An 18,409-nucleotide genomic window follows, 5' to 3' on the forward strand; every position below is an offset into this window, starting at 1 on the left:
CTGCGCGAGAAATTGAATGTTGTTCAAGACTATTGGATAGCTTGAACATAATCATCTAAGTCTTGAACGCCAAGAGTTTTTGAGTTATTTCATTAATTGGTATTTGATGAAATCACCTGAAGCTATGTGTAGGATATTACCTGATATAACATTCCACATGCTAAGTAACAGTGCTACAGTCTGCGAATTCATAAGAAATCAACCTTCCAATATGTGAAGGAGCATTATCTTATGTTTGGTGCTAGTAATTGCTTCAATTCCTGATTTTGTTTCAAAATCTTCTACTATGTTTCAACAGCCAAGTTATCTTATCTCTAAAGTTTTTTATATTATTATTCTATATTTCTAGTTTGGTTTCTTTGAAGTATTTGAGAGCTGTTCAGAGAATCTTAAACAGAACCCGCTGATGAACTGCAAAAGATTTGCTGTGGTAAAATGAGCCTGAGTGCCGCTAGATTCTGAGAGGAAATTGTTTAAGAGCTTCTGAAGTGATCTACCATCTGGCTTGAGGTTTACCACTAGTGGCCAACTCCAAGTCAAAAACAATTGTGCTGCTTGTCCTTATTTTTTGGAGCAGTTTAATTGAGATCATAATAAAAGGATAAAAATCTATGAATGTGTAAAGGAATAGCAAAAACAGGAATGCTATGCTATTATGATAGAACACAAGCTATAGCACATTCTCTCCTAATTGTCTCAATTGCAATCTGAATAGCTCTATGGCAGACACATAACAAGATTAAAATTTATTAATGGCCTTTGTGCCGTAAAATTTGTCCAATTTTTTTTGGTCTAGAATCTACGAGTCGAAAAAACTTGGCAATGACATTAATTGCAAAATCAAGTGAGTCCCAAACCTTATTTTGTTAGATATTATAATAATTACAAATTTTATTATTTTATTAGATTTTCAAACCTACCAACAAATTGGTAAATTTATGCACCTAACTGTATATTGAAAAGTATCCTTGAGTGATAGATGAAGGGCGTAGCATCTGTTTATTCTGAAATACTTTGATATTGTTCAACAAAGTTTTTAATTAGGCTTTTTAGTAAAGATTCTTTAGTAAATAGGTTTTTACTAAAAAATATAACTACAATGGTTGCTTGAAAACATTTTTAGTAAAAAAGTGCTTAAGCAAACATTTTCGTTAGATAAAAAAAATTTTAACTAAAAACCTTTTTAGTAAAAATGTTTCTAGTAAAAAACTTTTTTACTAAAAACAAAAGTTTTTTACTAAAAACCTTTTTAGTAAAATAGTTTCATTATGACTTTTTTGTTACTTTTAGTGCAGCAACTTATAAATATTAATATTTTCTAAGTTTATGTACTATCACGGTACGCCAAAGGGCAAGCATGAGGCTTTCAAATTCCAGGTGCGCACCCAACACAATTTTAAAGGTTGACTTGCAACAAAATTCACATTACAGTTATTTGGTATCAAAAGATTCACCATGTCATACTCTGCTGTGTTGTAGGTGCAAAATATGTGGAAATGTGATTACAAGCTTTTAAAATCTAAAGGACGAACAGTTAATCGCCGTCATCACGAAAACGCCGTAGATTAGAATCTTTTTCCAAAGCGGCTCAAATGGGACGTAGTTGTACAACATGGCTTTTGTTTACACGCTCACGCAACCTCATTCGTCAAAAAATTTTTACAAATATACCTCACGCATTCAATAAAACCATGTCTATTGTTCTTACGTGTCTATTTCATCATCATTGTAATGCCGTCATTTTGAGCACTGATATCTTAAAACCTACCGTGAAAATTTGTTTAATTTTTTAACCTTAGCTCGAATTAGTGCATATCATTCTCTGATAAACATGACGAACCTGTGGTAGTCGAAAAATGCTGCAAAAATTATTTGCGCTGTTTGGCAGGAAGTATGGGTCATATGATCAGATTACGACTAGCCAATTAGACCAAAGCCGAAACAAAACTGTAAACTAGCTAGCATCTATATTTGGTAAGGGCTCTTCGATAAAACCCGAAGTGTTTGTCATAAACTAGTGCTACGAGAAGTTTTATATTGAGCCTTTTATTGGCCTTTCAATTTACGTGAGAACATCACGTGAGAAAACAATAACCAAATGTAATGATTACGTCAGAGAAATAAACTGATTTCAATCTACGGCGGTTTCGTGATGGAGGCGATTAATTGTTCATTTTTGAGCTTTTAAGAGCTTGTAATCACATTTCCACATATTTTGCACCTACAACACAGCAGAGTAAGACATGGTGAATCTTTAGATACCAAATAACTGTAATGTGAATTTTGTCGCAAGTCAACCTTTAAAAGCATGTGGTTCATTTTCGCCTTGATTGTAGTAGATCCTAGAAGATAACTGAGTATGGTAGACTCCATTAACAGAAGATAAAAGTTTACGTGGTGATGCATCAGCAAAAGTCGTAGCCCCAAATCATTATACAGTTATACCTGAACATACAAGTGCTCCAACAAATAAAATAAACTGAGATTCGAGCAGAATTTTGAGCAAGTTACTGCCTTGAAGTATGAGAAACCTTTGAGAAACGAGCATGCCGTTGGCTCTCGATGGCCGTTATTATGACAAAACTGATGAGAAAATTAGAGTCAAGTTTTATAAAAGATTAAAACGTGGCTTTAAGCGTGTGTTTACTGAACTAAATTCTTCTTTCAAGTAAAATTCAAAGTTTATGCTATGTTACAAAGAGCCTAATCTCTCTCATGCCACCATTAGCCACTACATCTGTCTCAAAGGTATGAGCTCTATGCAGTACTATAAAGGATAATGTTACAATTTAGTGCAGATCATAACCACTAAATAAGTTAGCTGGTGAGCATCACTACTGAATGACAACAATTAAAAACATGTTTTTCCATCGTATTCTCTCACTTTTAGCTGGGTTTTTCATAGCATGGAAATAGATTAATTTGTGTTTAGTTACTTTATATAGGAAATATTGCATTGACATACGAGCGAATTGACAGACAAGCTCAGTTCCAGAGCAAAATGAGCTCGTATGTCAGAGTATGACTGACTGTATTTTAATGTTTTTAGCATTGAATAACCAAACTTTTGTTTTATATCAAATGTAATTGGCGAATTCCTAAAAAATGTTTAACTGGTTGCGCTTGTGAGTTTTCAATAGAGTTATTACGGGGTCAGTCCCTTATTGATGAAATCAGCATGCAGAAGGTAACTCCAAGCTTTAGGTTCGTCTGGGACAAAACAAATGCTTACCCCATAACGTATTCTACTCCAGATACTACTTTGACATTTTGTCACGTTGGCGCTGCTAGGGTACGAGTCGGGAGTTCAAAAACGCTTTTACTTTCCAAATAATTATCATTATTTATTTATTTCCTGTTATTGAGAGATTGTCAAACCAATAAAAAGCGTGCCTGCGGTAACATTAGCACGGAATCTTTCATAGACTTTACTGTATCAAAAACCACCACAGTTGAATATTCAATGTTATTTATTTATCAAAAGCGTCTTTTTGTCAAACTGCGGGCATTATGCGGTGTCTCTATTAATCATTGAATCTTTGCTCTCTGAATTGAAAAGGATTTTTCAGGTGATCAATTAAGCTCTTTCCTTCTTAGCTGGACATCTATTCAACTGATGGCTCAACATCGGCTGAACTAAATTTAGATGAGCAATCTAAACACCACTGCTGGTAATTGCGTTTCAAGGTTTAGTCACCAAGAACAATAGCTTTCATCTCAGAGAATAATTGAGTCGAAAGTATCAAAACAAAAGGCTATGACAATAGAATGACAGCATCGGCGGAGAGGCAGCAATAAACTATCTCGCTGGTTAACCATAACAAAGGCTTGCACTTAGCTGCCCGCAGCGTGGTTACACCCAGTAGTGGAGGCATGCAGCTGGTTCAGAGCTACTTATCGTTCAAGCTGTCTAGTGTGAGATGACGAGAATAACTGCCTGCTATGTAAACTCCTCTGCGCTTTGGCAAGTTTCATCTGCACATAAAATGTTACTTTTTAGCAATCTACTTACCATGACAAACGAACGGTTATTCTGGTATAAGAAAGACAGAGCCCTGGTCAGACGTTAACTCAACTATTAACTTCTATCAGAGAATGGCAGGTGCTGTTATTTAGCTGCGACAGTTACAACCTCGGGCTTGAAGTTTGGTGTTGCTCTGTTTAGGGCTGCTGTTCACTGTTTAGGGCAGCTGATTGTCTGCGGTCCTGTTGACCAGGACCGCAGACAATCAGGAAAAAAGAGAATGTCATGAAATACTCACATTGACACTCCATCAGTAAATCGTCATTTTGCATTTTTTATGCTACCTATGACACAACTTGTTTTATTATATTTTATGCAATATATATTCGTGGTGCGTGGTCACCACATCCTGCATTCTAGATTTTTTTCTAGCTTATCAATGTTGTTAATATTACCCTTTCATCTTGTCTGCAAATAGAGGTTTTTCTATTCAAGTCAATATATAGCTCATCATTATATTGAATTTGAAATTCATTGCTACGTGGTATCCTTTAAAAGGTCACTCACATCAAAGTTTAAAAATATTTTATCAGAAGTTATAGTTTTCTATCAATTGAGACTTTGTTTGTTGCTTTGAGTGGTCTGACTACCAGGATGTATCAAATCTAAAATCGACAAAACCTAATCACAGTTAAAATGCCCAAAAGACGATATGCCAAAACTTTCCCAAAAATGATACAAGAAGTCATGCATAGTGTTTATAAAATGTAAATATATGGTCTTATTAGCATTGGGTACTCATGTGTTTACACAACATTTAGAGAAAAACAATGAGGCAAATCTCAAACAACCTTTTTTTAAATCATTTTAAGCATCTATATTCTATGCCAATGGATCTGAGGCTGTATTAAAAGTTTTATTAAAACAATCTTGAGCAAATACAAAATATAATATATGTCAATAGGGACGTGTAACACTGCAACTTGAACATATTTGCCAATGTCATAATGAGATAGACAAACAGAAAGTGCAACTATTAATGGCATTTTTGGAGAAATATTTTTCTTATAAGGATTTTCACTGTGATCAAGTTTTGTGGATTTTAATCTTGATACATCCTGGGAGTCAGATCCCTTAAACCATAACTGTCACGAACAACTTTTATCGTATTTACTAGGTAAATCAGACACGCTGATTCCGATTTTGTACTCAAAATAAAGATTAGTCCACTAACCTTCAAAGTCATTTAGGCTTTTTTAAAGCGTTTCAATATCCGCTTCGAAAACAACACAATCGGCATTACAAGCTCTGCCCATAAATATGTGACGAAACCTAGCTTTTTCAGAAACGGAAGTTAGGAATGTTTAGTCCGATTTAGCATAATAGAGATGGGTGTCTTAAAACCCATTATTATCTAAATCCAGCCTGTAAAATAATTTCAGTTTTTTTATGAAAGGGATATAAACTATTTAAAATTGCTTGCAGCTTGTTACATGACGTTTAAATGGACTGGACACCAAGAAAAATGAGCTCAAAAAGCGTGGTTTTATCACAAGCTAGCGTTGTTATCGCGCTTTTTAAATATGCAATGCTAAATAGCTTATCTACCTTTCAGAAAAGACTGATATTATTTTTAAGGCTGAATTAAGATATTAATGGATTTTAAAACACCTATCTCTATTATTCTAAATCAGTCTAAACATCCCTACGTAACTTCTGTTCCTAAAAAGCTAGGTTACGTCACGTATTTATGGGCGGAGCTTGTTATGCCGATCGTGTTGTTTTCGAGACCGATATTAAAACGCTATAAAAAATCCTTCATTACTCTGAAAGTTAGTGGCCTAATCTTTATTTTGATTACAAAATCGGAATCAGCGTGTCTGATTTACCTAGTAAATACAATAAAAGTTGTTCGTGGCAGTTATGATTTGAAGCAACAAAACAAATCTCAAAAGATTGAAAAATATTTATTCTCTTTCATAAAATTATTTCTTATTAAAAATCTCATAACTAATTCCCGTAAATGAAATTTTATCTTTGGAAAAATGGATCTTTATCAAATGTTAAGTTGTGATATTTTTCAGTTGGTTCATGATTTGGTCTATTTTTTCAACTCAATCCATGGTTTATCATTCTTTGCTTTAGTGAGAGCCAAAGTAACAACTGAAGCGATCATGCAAAAGGTGCGTCAATGTTGATAGCAGCAGCACATGACTCGGCAGCAAGATGTCAGGCATATTTAGCTTCTTTCGGCAGAACTGACTTCAATGAGCAAGATTTTCCCATCGGAGTTGATCCTTCAAATTGCATCAACCTTATCTCTGTTGGTTTAATTTTTGTCAAAGTTTGACAACTTTGGGGCGATTAGGAAAACCTAATGAAATTACTTCCTGTATAAAACCTATTACTTGAAGTTTTGATCTGATTGGTCCATTTTGGCAACTTTTAGAAGGAAATGGAGGGCTAATTAAAAGAACCAGCAACTCTTTTGGGGAGCTAATCAGCTGTTAACTGTCAAATTTTTTTTAATCATTGACTGATAGCAACATCAGAAAACAAATTTCAAATCAAATGACAAACGCTCTCCGGATAAATCTATCAATGGTTTACTAATATCACATTTTTCTGGTCAATCTGAAAGTTTTCTCTAAAGATTTTAAGTTGAAGGAAATATTGAGTGTTGTCAGTCTGTGGTAACATTTATTGAGATAATTATTGATGCTTATTTATTTTTTGACTTATTGATCGATTGATTTATTCTCAATTGGCTTCTTGCAAAAAACATGACTTCATGAGGTTTTCTGAAATACTTTTGTGAGTTTCCTGTTTGAGTGCGGCTATTATTCGGAGCTCTTTTGTTTTCATACTGTTACAATTTTGTTTATTGCTCATAAGCTAGTGAATAACAAACCAGCTTTGATAGATATTTAAGAAGCTGCTGGTAGCTCATTTGATGAGAGGCTAGAAGCTTTAACAAACACCTTTCTGGCAACCCAAGAAACGGATCCCGCTATTGCGATCAAATGCTCTGTCGCTATTATGACTCAAATTTTCTAAAACGTTGTTCTCATGCAAATGTTGAAATTGATAGTCCTTGCCAAATAATATAATTCTATGGATATAAAGTTTTGCTATTATTATTTTGTACAATAAAGCTGTATAAAGAACTGTGCGAACTGCACTTAATGGAATTGCTTGATTACTTCCACAGAAGACATTCTGTCTGATAACAAACGATTTGCGTGCTTTTTCTGGCTGTTTTTACATTTTTAAAAAAGGTTTTGCAAGACAATTGTCTCTTACGCAGCGCCCACCTGTATGTTTATCAGTTGTAGAGAAGGAAAATCATTAGACAAGAATTTCTATCAAACTCGAAGAATCAAAGGTTTCAATTTCTATGGTTACTTTTGCTTCATGAAAATATTCAAAACAAGAGGTTGATTAACACACCGTAGAAAGAGATCAAAGGGGTGCGATTTTGGTACAGTAAAACCCCTGATCTTTGCATAAAAAACCTAAACCATTGTCTGCTGAAGAAAATTTTTTGTATGAATAGGTTGAGTTTTGTTTAAGTTAGAATAGAGCCTAAAAACAAAAATAAATATTTGTGGTAGTTGCATATGACATAAAACAAATGCAATAAATAAACTATATAAAAAAGCTAAATCAAAGAACCTAAATTGTATGTAACATTTGAGAAAACAAAGTAACAAATAAAAGATGTTGTTTTAGTAAGTTACTTTAGAGATACCTAAATAACAGGGTAAACTTGGTAATCGATAACTTTAGGGATGGAGTAAGTGATAAAATACACAGAATAACATACTCTAACTTAAACTAAAAACAGTTAAAATGAACGAAATTTATATATAACGAACATATATAACTATTTTTATGTTGTATTTTTTTATTTTCCGGGCTTTTTTATTCTTACTTGATAAAACATTTGTTGAAAAATTTTGGACATGGCATAATAAATAACATCATGCCATAAAACTTGCATCGCGTTTCACGACAAAAAGTTTATAAGGACTTGTCAAAAATTTTTTATGCAGAAAACCTTGTTAACCAAGGTTTGACTGTAATTGTTGAGGGGTTGACTGTAGTAGTTGAAGGTTTGACTGTAATTGTTGAGAACTCATTTGTCAATGGATTACTTATCATACTTGATGAGTGAACTAATACATTGCTTCAGCTATTACTTAGCATATAAATACCAATTAATTTACTGAATTAAAGGATTCAGATCTATTTCTGCTTCTGCAGAGTTTCATTAGTAATAATCCGAAGAAATTTTGAAACCAATTAAAAGAGAATTTTTTTTCTGAAACAACCTGTTCTTTAGTGAAAATATTGTGTTGGTTAGTTTACATTTAGCAGTAAAAAGTTTTCCTTGGAAAGTTTAAAAAAGAGTTTAAGTAATTGAAAAATTGACCAAAAACTTTTAGCAGAAAAATCTAAAAAAAGCATGCATCATTTATTAGTACATAATATTAGTTTTTAACAGATTCTAACCGTTTTACAGTTTATGCAAAGTTTAATGAACAGCTGGAAGAGTTGTATTATACATCAAATTTATGAAAGTTTTTGTTGTGCATGTATTCCATTCATTAATGAATAACTTTGTATCGGCATTGGTGATCATCAACCAAATGATGTTTTTCCTTACAATTTAAAGAACAAAAAATGAAAAACGGAAATCAGAATTTATTGAGTGAGGATTCAGGATTTATTTTGGTGATTCTCACCAAAACTGTTTTAAAAGGTAATAATCTAATATTAATACGTTAGTGAATTGAAGGTTGTCGTAACAGAAAGTTTATAAACTGAAATATAAGAAGGTAGATGTGGTATGTTGATGTTACAAAATAGAAAACAATGTTTTTCATATGTGTGGAACGATACATGCAAATGTTCTGATGGTAGTTAACACAGATTTTTGAATTTAATTATTTTTTGTCCCAAGTAAGCTTTGGAATAAGGCAAAATGTTCAAAGTTTTTGTGATGTGATTGGTGTAAGTGTGGTAGGCTGGAATACATGATAAGTAGTACAAATGTCTTAGTATAGATTTTCATTTTCATGTCTTTATATGTTTTAATGTAGTATTTATAATTTTCGTACACCCTCTGAACCTGATAAAAAATTTGGTGCCATCTATGCCCTTATACCGTTCTCTACATATACAGATAGTGGGGTTTCCTTTGAATGTTTAGTCTTAGAGATTGCTTTGAATATATCTATAACAACAAACAGCATTTTAAAGATGAAGGTCATCATAGCGACCCTTTTTTCAGAGTTAATGAATTCAATTAAAAATTAGAATGTTTAAATACACTTTTTAGTTATAACAGATGAATCCTAAAATCTCAACCGCTATTGTTACTAGAGACTCTTAGAGACTTACCAACTAGTAGTTCTGTTCATTGTGCGCATAAATGAAGAAATCTCAATAGCCACCGCCAATATTATATCTTAAACAAGCATGACGCTGACATAGAAAAATTCTTGTTATAAAGGTAAGGCATGACCTGATGCACTTTAGCTTATGTTCCTTCACGCTAGTAAAATATCGTTCGAACTATTTCTTTTGTAAATTGAAAATCTGGTCCTTTGGTGATGATTCCAGCTAAAAAAGCTTGCTTTTGATGAGAAAACTATTTTATAACTTAAAAAGTAATATTGCGTTTTGCTATTATTCTTTATGAGTGGTACACTTCTTTATCTGTTTCAATATGTATATAAAACTTCTTCTGAAGGAAAGATCTCTCATGCATCCAGATAACAGGCACATTTGTAGCATTATACATGTATGTAGCAATTGTATGCATTCGTATGGCTGTGGAAGTAAAAGCCCTCGGGGATTGTATTCTGCCAAGCTCATTCTCTAACTGAACAGATGAATAGAATTTATCAAAATAAATAAATTTGTTGATAGAGTTAGAATGGTAAAACAGTCTTGATGTGTTTTTTGTTTCATTTTTTTACTTCTCTGTAATTGGCTAAGCTTCTAACTATTGCTCGTAATTATATATTATTTTATAAGCAAAGCAATGCTTGAAAATTAACAAGAATATAAACTGCATAAAATTCATCTGGAAAGTAGGGGTTGTGAGCTAACTTCACATAGATAATTGATGTGGTACAAGGTACACAGGCTGTAGCAACTTGTACTGAATGTTAAAAGTCATACGAAACTGTAAATGGAGCTTTAGAAGTCTTTACCTTCTAGTATCTCTTCAACTATGTTGTGATGGTATTAATCCACTCTCTGGTAAAGCTTTACAGTATGGCAATTTAATTGTTTGGTGGCAATTGTAAAGGTAGATGGTTTGAAAATTGTCACCAATTAAAAAGATATTGCTAATCGTATAATTAATATAATTGTGTAATGGCAATTTATTTTATACCTGGTGATTTTAAGAGTGAGCGATACTGGAACTAAAACGCACGAGTTTTTTAGTCTTATAATACGCTTATTCCATGACCTTCCACAAACCCTGACATTCTTGAAATAAATGTTTTCATCTATCACAAACATAAAAAATTTTCTTTTTCAGTTAAAATATACATATATGTACTAACAAAATTTTCACGTTTGTTTAATAATAATATCGCACAATATATCGTGAATCGTCTATAAATAGACAATTCGTGACATAATGCGATTCGATTTTGCAAATTTGCAATGTCAAATCACCTGGGGATCCTTAAAAAATTAAAGACCTACTCACAGGATGCTTAGCAGCAAATGCCAGGAATGAGCCCACGAAAACATATTTTTCTCAACTGACACTTTGACCTTAATATGTCACAACACTTTTTGAAGATTGACATCTGAATCAAAGTGTCCAATTTAATTCTATCAACCGTAAAGTAAACAAACACTTATAGCTTTAGAAATGACTTTTTGGTATTAGTTCAAAGTTGGTTCGTGTATGACAAAACCTTTTATAAACTGTAGTGAAATAAAGATTTGCCCTCTGAGCTACCTACTAGGATGCTTGTCAGCAGTTTATGTTTTTATAATCAGTGAAGCAATAATGAAATGTTTGTGCTCAGCTCTTGTGGCCGGTATAGGTAACCACCAGCAGAAGTAACTTGAACTATCTTTATTTTTGAGTAACTGAAATATGCCGCTAGACCAATGACAATCTAACCTGATGACCTTAGATGATGTTTTTACCTGACCTGTTCAGTCTCTCACCAATTTTCACACAGTCAACTACATAATGTAACCTTCTTTTAGTAAAGTTGTAAACCTACTTATCCTGTATTATAGCTTGGATTGTTCAAAGAGGCACAGGTTAGTAAGTCTATCTTAAATAACAGTTTTGAACTATATATGTGTTTTGTTTTTTTTTAACTGACTGATTGCACTTGGATAATTTACTTGAAGTATAAATTTCTTGAAGATATCACATGTATTGTCAATTATGAATTTATAACCAATGCTAATTTCACTTAATAATTGTCTGTAATTTCACATGTTTCACGGTGTGAAGGCTTCAGCCCTATATGATTAACAATAAATATAATCAACATCAGTGATTCAAATCTCTCATTAACAATCCGAGTACAAATATGAGTTTGGAGTTTCTATAAAACTCTACATAAACTCTTCCAAACTTTGATGAGACATCTTTTTTCTATTGGTCACCTCTTTGTTGAACCTTACCTAAATATACTATACATATAGTATTGTTGTTTGCGATTTTTTAGCAGGTTGTGGTCAAGAAAATATGAAGGTGTATGTTTAGTCAAGCCAAGGCATGAATAGAAACACTATATTAAAACACTGCTGTAATTTCAATACAATATTTAATTTGTAGCTACTCCTCATAAAACAAAACAAACCAGTAGTGTAAGTAAATATAATAAATTTTCTTTAAACAAGATACATATTGAATGATTGAATATATTGAATATTCCAGATGGCTGTATCAGAATATTTAAAAACAGTCATTAGTTCTTTTCAAATGTACCTGAAAGTATAATCATCTGTAACTTCTAGTGATAGATTCATTTAATCATGACTTTTGTGTGCAATCAGGGTTTACAAAAAATATCAACTCAAAGTTATTGTTTGGATTTACAAAATGTAAATGTTAGTTGGAACCTTGAGAACTTTCAGAAATTAAGAACCTTCCGAAATTAAAGTTGTGAGATAATTTGGACTTTTTACTTTCCGTTTGGTACATTAAAGTACAACTTTTAAAACTGAGCATAATCTGTTTACCGTATGAGGAAGATAGACCACCAGTGGCTGATGATAATAGATGTTCTTAAGATGATAACCACTGCACTAGACTACAACCGTATTGATTTGGCAGATGATCAGTGATTTTGAGTAATTGCCTTTTGTCAAAGTAATTTGCAGACAGATGAGAGACTGCGGGTCAAGCTGTAAGGATGTGGATCTTGGCTAAAAAGTTGCGAAGCTCTCAAAAGGATCTGAACATTTTATTCAGTGAATTTAGTTTAAGTTTTCTATTAAATTTAAATAGTGTTCGTTTTATGGTTTAGCGCTTAGCTTTGTTATTGTATTATGCTTCTTCCAAAAGAATAAATGCCTTTAAACGTGTTTCAACTCATAAAAGTTGTGTTTACCATTTACTAGGATTACATAACTGGTAAATCAAACACAATGATTCTTTGAGATAGCAAGCTGGTATTTCATAAACACTCTGCAAAGTTTCAACTCTATCTTTTTATGAAGGTAAATTAGTTCATATGGTAGGCAGGTTCTCTTAAGCAATCTCAGCATTTCAAATAAGGAACTTTTAAAGATAATTTCTAACTAGTACATTGTATATGACTATTTTTAGTAGAACACGCACCGTGGCAGTACCTTGGACCATGAAAGATCATTAGGTGTAATAACTATGCGTCAAATTCTTCTGAAATGCTTGTCAGCGGGCGAATGATGCAGCTGTTAGTATGTTGGTTTGCTGTGCAAAAAGTTGCGTGTTTGATTCCCGAATGTGATTTTTTTAAACTTCTAACTGTGGCTGCAGACAGACGAACATACAGACAAACATGGCTCTTATTGCAGAAAAGATTATAGTAAAGATTAATGTTACACTTCACACAGAAAGTAAATTCGGGTTATTTAACATTTTTTACCCCTGCAATAGTTCTTGAAATGACTATTTGTAACTTTGATGTTTACTGAAAATCAGTCTGTTCCTATCCTTAGGTATATTTTAAATTAAAGGTGTTCATACTATAATAATAATGCTCTCTATGCATGGCTACATCAAATTACCATGAATGTAATTTTAGATGAGATGCCCTTTCATGAGATACCCAACACCGTATTTGCTTTACTCTGAGGTTAAAGCTTAAAGATAGTGTACAAGTAATTGCTCTAGGTTTGATGGTCAGATGCTCATGTTAGTCTCTGTTTAAAAATGAACTTTAAGTTTGGTAGACTTTATCAGAAAGTGTCGGATTTTCTATCATTTGCAATCTTTTTTTATGTTTGCGGTGGTCTGTCTGCCAGGATGTTTCAAGATTAAAATCGACAAAACTTGTGATCAATCGATCAAAAGAAAGCACAACTATCAAGTGTATACTTGCAAACTTACTGACAGAATTGAGACACGTCACGCTGCAACTTAAACGCAATGGCCAATATCAACTATAGCAACAAACTAATTAGTGACATCACATTGCGGGTACGTTATACTTTATAGATACACACAGAACATATCTCTTACCTTGTGTGTTATACTTTATAGATACACACAGAACACATATATTACCTTGTGTGTTATACACTACGCTATAGATACACGCAGAACATATCTCTTACCTTTTGTGTTATACTTTATAGATACATACAGAACATATCTCTTACCTTTTGTGTTATACTTTATAGATACACACAGAACATATTTCTTACCTTGTGTGTTATACTTTATAGATACATACAGAACATATAGCTTATCTTTTGTGTTATACTTTATAGATACACACAGAACATATCTCTTACCTTTTGTGTTATACTTTATAGATACACTCAGAACATATCTCTTATCTTTTGTGTTACACTTTATAGATACACACAGAACATATATCTTACCTTGAGTGTTATACTTTATAGATACACACAGAACATATCTTTTACCTTGCGTGTTATACTTTATAGATACACACAGAACATATCTCTTATCTTGTGTGTTATACTTTATAGATACACACAGAACATATATCTTACCTTGAGTGTTATTCTTTATAGATACACACAGAACATATCTCTTACCTTGCGTGTTATACTTTATAGATTCACAGAACATATATCTTACCTTGTGTGTTATACTTTATAGATACACACAGAACATATATCTTACCTTTTGTGTTATACTTTATAGATACACAGAACATATATCTTACTTTGTGTGTTATACATTATAGATACACACAGAACATATCTCTTACCTTGTGTGTTACACTTTATAGATACACACAGAACATATATCTTACCTTGTGTGTTATACTTTACAGATACACACAGAACATATATCTTACCTTGAGTGTTATACTTTATAGATACACACAGAACATATCTCTTACCCTGTGTGTTATACTTTATAGATAAATACAGAACATATATCTTACCTATTGTGTTCTGAGCCCATGTTTATGCGCCGTCTTTCTTACAAGTGTCGTGTCCAGCTGTTTGTCCAAAGCCACGGTTGGAGGTTTGGAAAAAGATTGCATCACACAGGGTTTGAACTTGCCGCATTCAGCGTGGTGGGCCAGAGCTTTCATAACTTCACCATTTGACCACCCTTTGACCTGTCTAAAGAATTTTACATGGAACTATTATACATGATGGTCTTTTACAGCACACTGAACAACAAGGGTAATAGTAATAGTGCAGTATAAACAACATAGACCTATTAACTATGCATTATATATATTATTATATACATTATTATATATTATTAATAGGTCTATGTCTCTATGATAAACTATGACAAGCTTTTGTTTGTCAGAGAGAGCAGAGCCTTATTATTGTAGTTATTTACAACATGGTAGACTCGTTTGTACTTGATATAGCCTATTACATACACCATGGAAATATTTGGTTGAAGGCAGCTAGAAATGAAAGCATTAATGACTACGTGTCAATGAAAAATTGTTACTTTTTTAAAGATTCCATATTTTTATGATTTGAAGGAGTATGAGCACTATCGTAGCTCATTTCTCTAAACAGTGCAGAAATGTATAAGATAGATATTTATTTAAAAGATTTTTAACTTTTGAAATATATTTCATTTTGATGTTTGGTACGGAGTATAGACAAAATAATTAACAGTAAAGTTGGGATTCTTTGAACATCATTAAATACGCTTTAATAATACCCACAAATCAATACATTCAAGTTTGCTAAAATAGTTTCCAATCCACTTGATTTTTTAATAGATAAAAATTGATGACAGGAAGCTTCCCAGAATGCGTCATGTTTCAATATTCAAAAATATGTATGGTATGTGGTGGGGGTCAATGGACAGCCCAAAGAACAAGGTCAGGTAATTGGGCCACGTGTAATCAAGCTCCACAGTGTCACGAGTGCGTTTCACAGCCTGGCATTTATTGATGGTGTCTAAGGAATTCCTTTAAGTTCATTGTAAATCAATACAGAGAAGAAGTGACCATTTAGTTTGTTCACCGCACATCTGCTTAAAAATAGAGCTCGATATTTTTAGAACCAACTCGTAACGTTCTTCTTCCGATAGTACAATTTCCTGATTGAAATTTACATGAGCTGTGATAATGGGTTAGATGACCAAAACTGTTTATTTATATATATAAGATTTGCCTCAGAGCATACTGAGAAACGAAGAGATGTGACGTATATTCTATTTTCTGGGACCCCGTTTGATGTTCCATTATGTGAGTTGGCTTTATAACTTGTCAATAACTTCAGTTACATAAATAGTGGTATATTGTACTAAAGTCTTGTTAGAGTTGACCTCTTTATTTCTTCTTTGGTTGTTCAAAGCATGATATATAAAAAGTACCGTAACTTTATTTAAAGATGAACTTACACAAAATTTTAGTAGATTTCCTCCGAAATTATCGGTATTTTTCTATCATTTGTGATTGTTTTTATTGTTTGAGGAGATCTGATTGCCAGAATGTTTCAATATTAAAATTGACAAAACTTGGTAGAAGTTATATTGCTCCAAAGGAAAATGTGTGCGAAATGACACCACTATACTGTAGTTGTTATCATTGCTATAGTTAATATCGGCTGTTGTGGTCAAGTTGAATCGTTACCAGTCTCTATTCTGTCGGTCTCTGCAATTATAGACGCCATAATCACACTGTTGTTTGATGTTAGCATTTTAATCGCGATCAAGTTTGATCGATTTAAACTTTAAAATATTTTTTTCAAACTTTAAAATATAAGACAAAATACATCTATAGAAATTTTTTTGTATCAAATGAGATAAAATACTTCTATAGAAATATTACAGTGAAGCTAAGTCTATCAAGGACAAGGTTTTGTCATAAAACTGACTTAGTTTTGTCAAATTACAGCCTGATATCAATGATATACAGCCCCACGGGGGGGGGGGGGGGGGGGGGCTGTATATTGCTGATATACAGCCGAAATATGGCAGAAAATGGACAGCTAATTAAAAGAACCATCAAATTTTTTGGCGAGCTAATCAGCTGCCAACTGTCAAATTTTTTTTTAATCATTGACTGATAGCAAAATCAGAAAATAAATTTCAAACCGAATGACAAATGCTCTCCAGATAAATCTATCAATGGTTTACTAATATCACATTTTTCTTGTTAATCTGAATGTTTTTTTTAGAGATTTTAAGGTGGAGGCAAGATTGAGTTGTACCTCAGAATGTATGTCTGCGGTGAAAAGCAATGGAAGACTAATCCACATTTTCCCCTCAAGTATGTAGTGGAAGCTTAGCTTTATTGATCAAACTCATTTGCGACCAAAGGCGTTCAAATAGCTCTATGTCGTAATGGATTTACTCTCTAGACACTCAAAATATGGTATTTGTGGCATTTTGAAATAGTGCAATAGATTTTTTAGATTGATAACCTAATTTAGTTACATATGTTTGCTGGGAGAAATACAAGAGTACGTGATGAGAAGAGAAAATTTTATGCTCAATTCCGGTACCACCCTGACCCCAATAGAAGGAAGCTGGAAACAAACAGAGATTAAAACGAGACAGAAGTATTGCAAAATATTTAAAAAAATGCGTACCAAAACAACATATGCCAACAAAGCAGATTTCAATTGCTGTCTTATATAATTTTAATGTTATATAATCTTATAAAGGACACGAGTACTAAAATGTACAACGGCACAATTTGGGTCTCAAATACTATTACAATAACGTAAATACATGCATACGGTTGGAATACTAAACAGCAAACATATGCAGTCCAGTTCTAGAGATAAATTGCATTGTGAAAAAAGTTTAGACTGATCCAATCATATTGATTTGCTGCAAAAGATTCACTTAGCAACCAGTCAGTTCTTTTGAGCTGATGCTAATGATTTTCATAGGTAAACAAGCGCAAAAAGTTAGCAATGGTAGATTATATTTAAGTGCACTTTTTAACTCATGTTGTTTAATTCTAAAATACATTATAAAAGTTAATTTCAAAATGACAAATTACATATTTAAATGTTTTGCAATAAAGTACATCGCAAAACATTTAAAGTCGCATTCATTTAAAGTCGCATTCGTACACCAATGAATGCAATACACATCTATAAACTGCAGATCCTGAGCTGTTTGTAGTGAAATTGCCATGTAGAACCATTGCAACCTTCTAAGAACATATGAGTAAATGAGGTAAATATATGTATTAACCGTATTTGTCAATAGCATAGACAAAACATTTTACAGAAAGATTTACAGAAGATAGTTTCCATAGAGACGCTAGCAAATAGCAGGCTTAAGAGCCACTCCCTGTCTGGAGAACAACATCGGTAAACACAGCCTGACGAAAGCACTTTGAATATTATTGATTCAATTTGCTAATCCTTTAGTTTTAGAAAAGGAACCTCCCTTTTGTGATATCCTGCAGCTGGACTCTTTCCTTCTGATGTATTTTAACACAACTTTCTACCAAAGTGTGAATCATAACATATTAGAGGCAGCGTACAATGAATGACCTTTTCACCAAGTCTTCTCTGTACAAAAATCAAACCGGTGAGCAAACTCGAATTTTGCTCTCAGAAAATTCTGACTCATAAATGATCCTAAACTTATAGCTCGTGTTGAAATTTCTCAAACATTTGAGTAATAACGACGCTCCTAATTTAATATCTAAACTTGAGCAAGACCTCTGATAATCGTGAGTGGTATAAAAACTAACTTTTTACTTGATAAAACTACGCGATAACAGTTGTATTGATTTATTTGGCGTTATTAGTGTTACATAGTCA

The 18,409-nt window shown here is 32.8% G+C and overlaps 1 long non-coding RNA gene across 1 annotated transcript; it reads left to right on the plus strand.

The window, feature by feature from the left end:
- Positions 1–11,185: 11,185 nt before the first annotated feature.
- LOC137408817 (uncharacterized) lies at positions 11,186–17,068 on the plus strand. Its single transcript, XR_010980141.1, has 3 exons — positions 11,186–11,269; positions 13,469–13,643; positions 16,802–17,068. It is a non-coding gene; the product is annotated as an uncharacterized lncRNA (long non-coding RNA).
- Positions 17,069–18,409: the final 1,341 nt, after the last annotated feature.

The sequence above is a fragment of the Watersipora subatra genome, chromosome 11 (assembly GCF_963576615.1).
Source record: "Watersipora subatra chromosome 11, tzWatSuba1.1, whole genome shotgun sequence".
NCBI lineage: Eukaryota > Metazoa > Bryozoa > Gymnolaemata > Cheilostomatida > Watersiporidae > Watersipora > Watersipora subatra.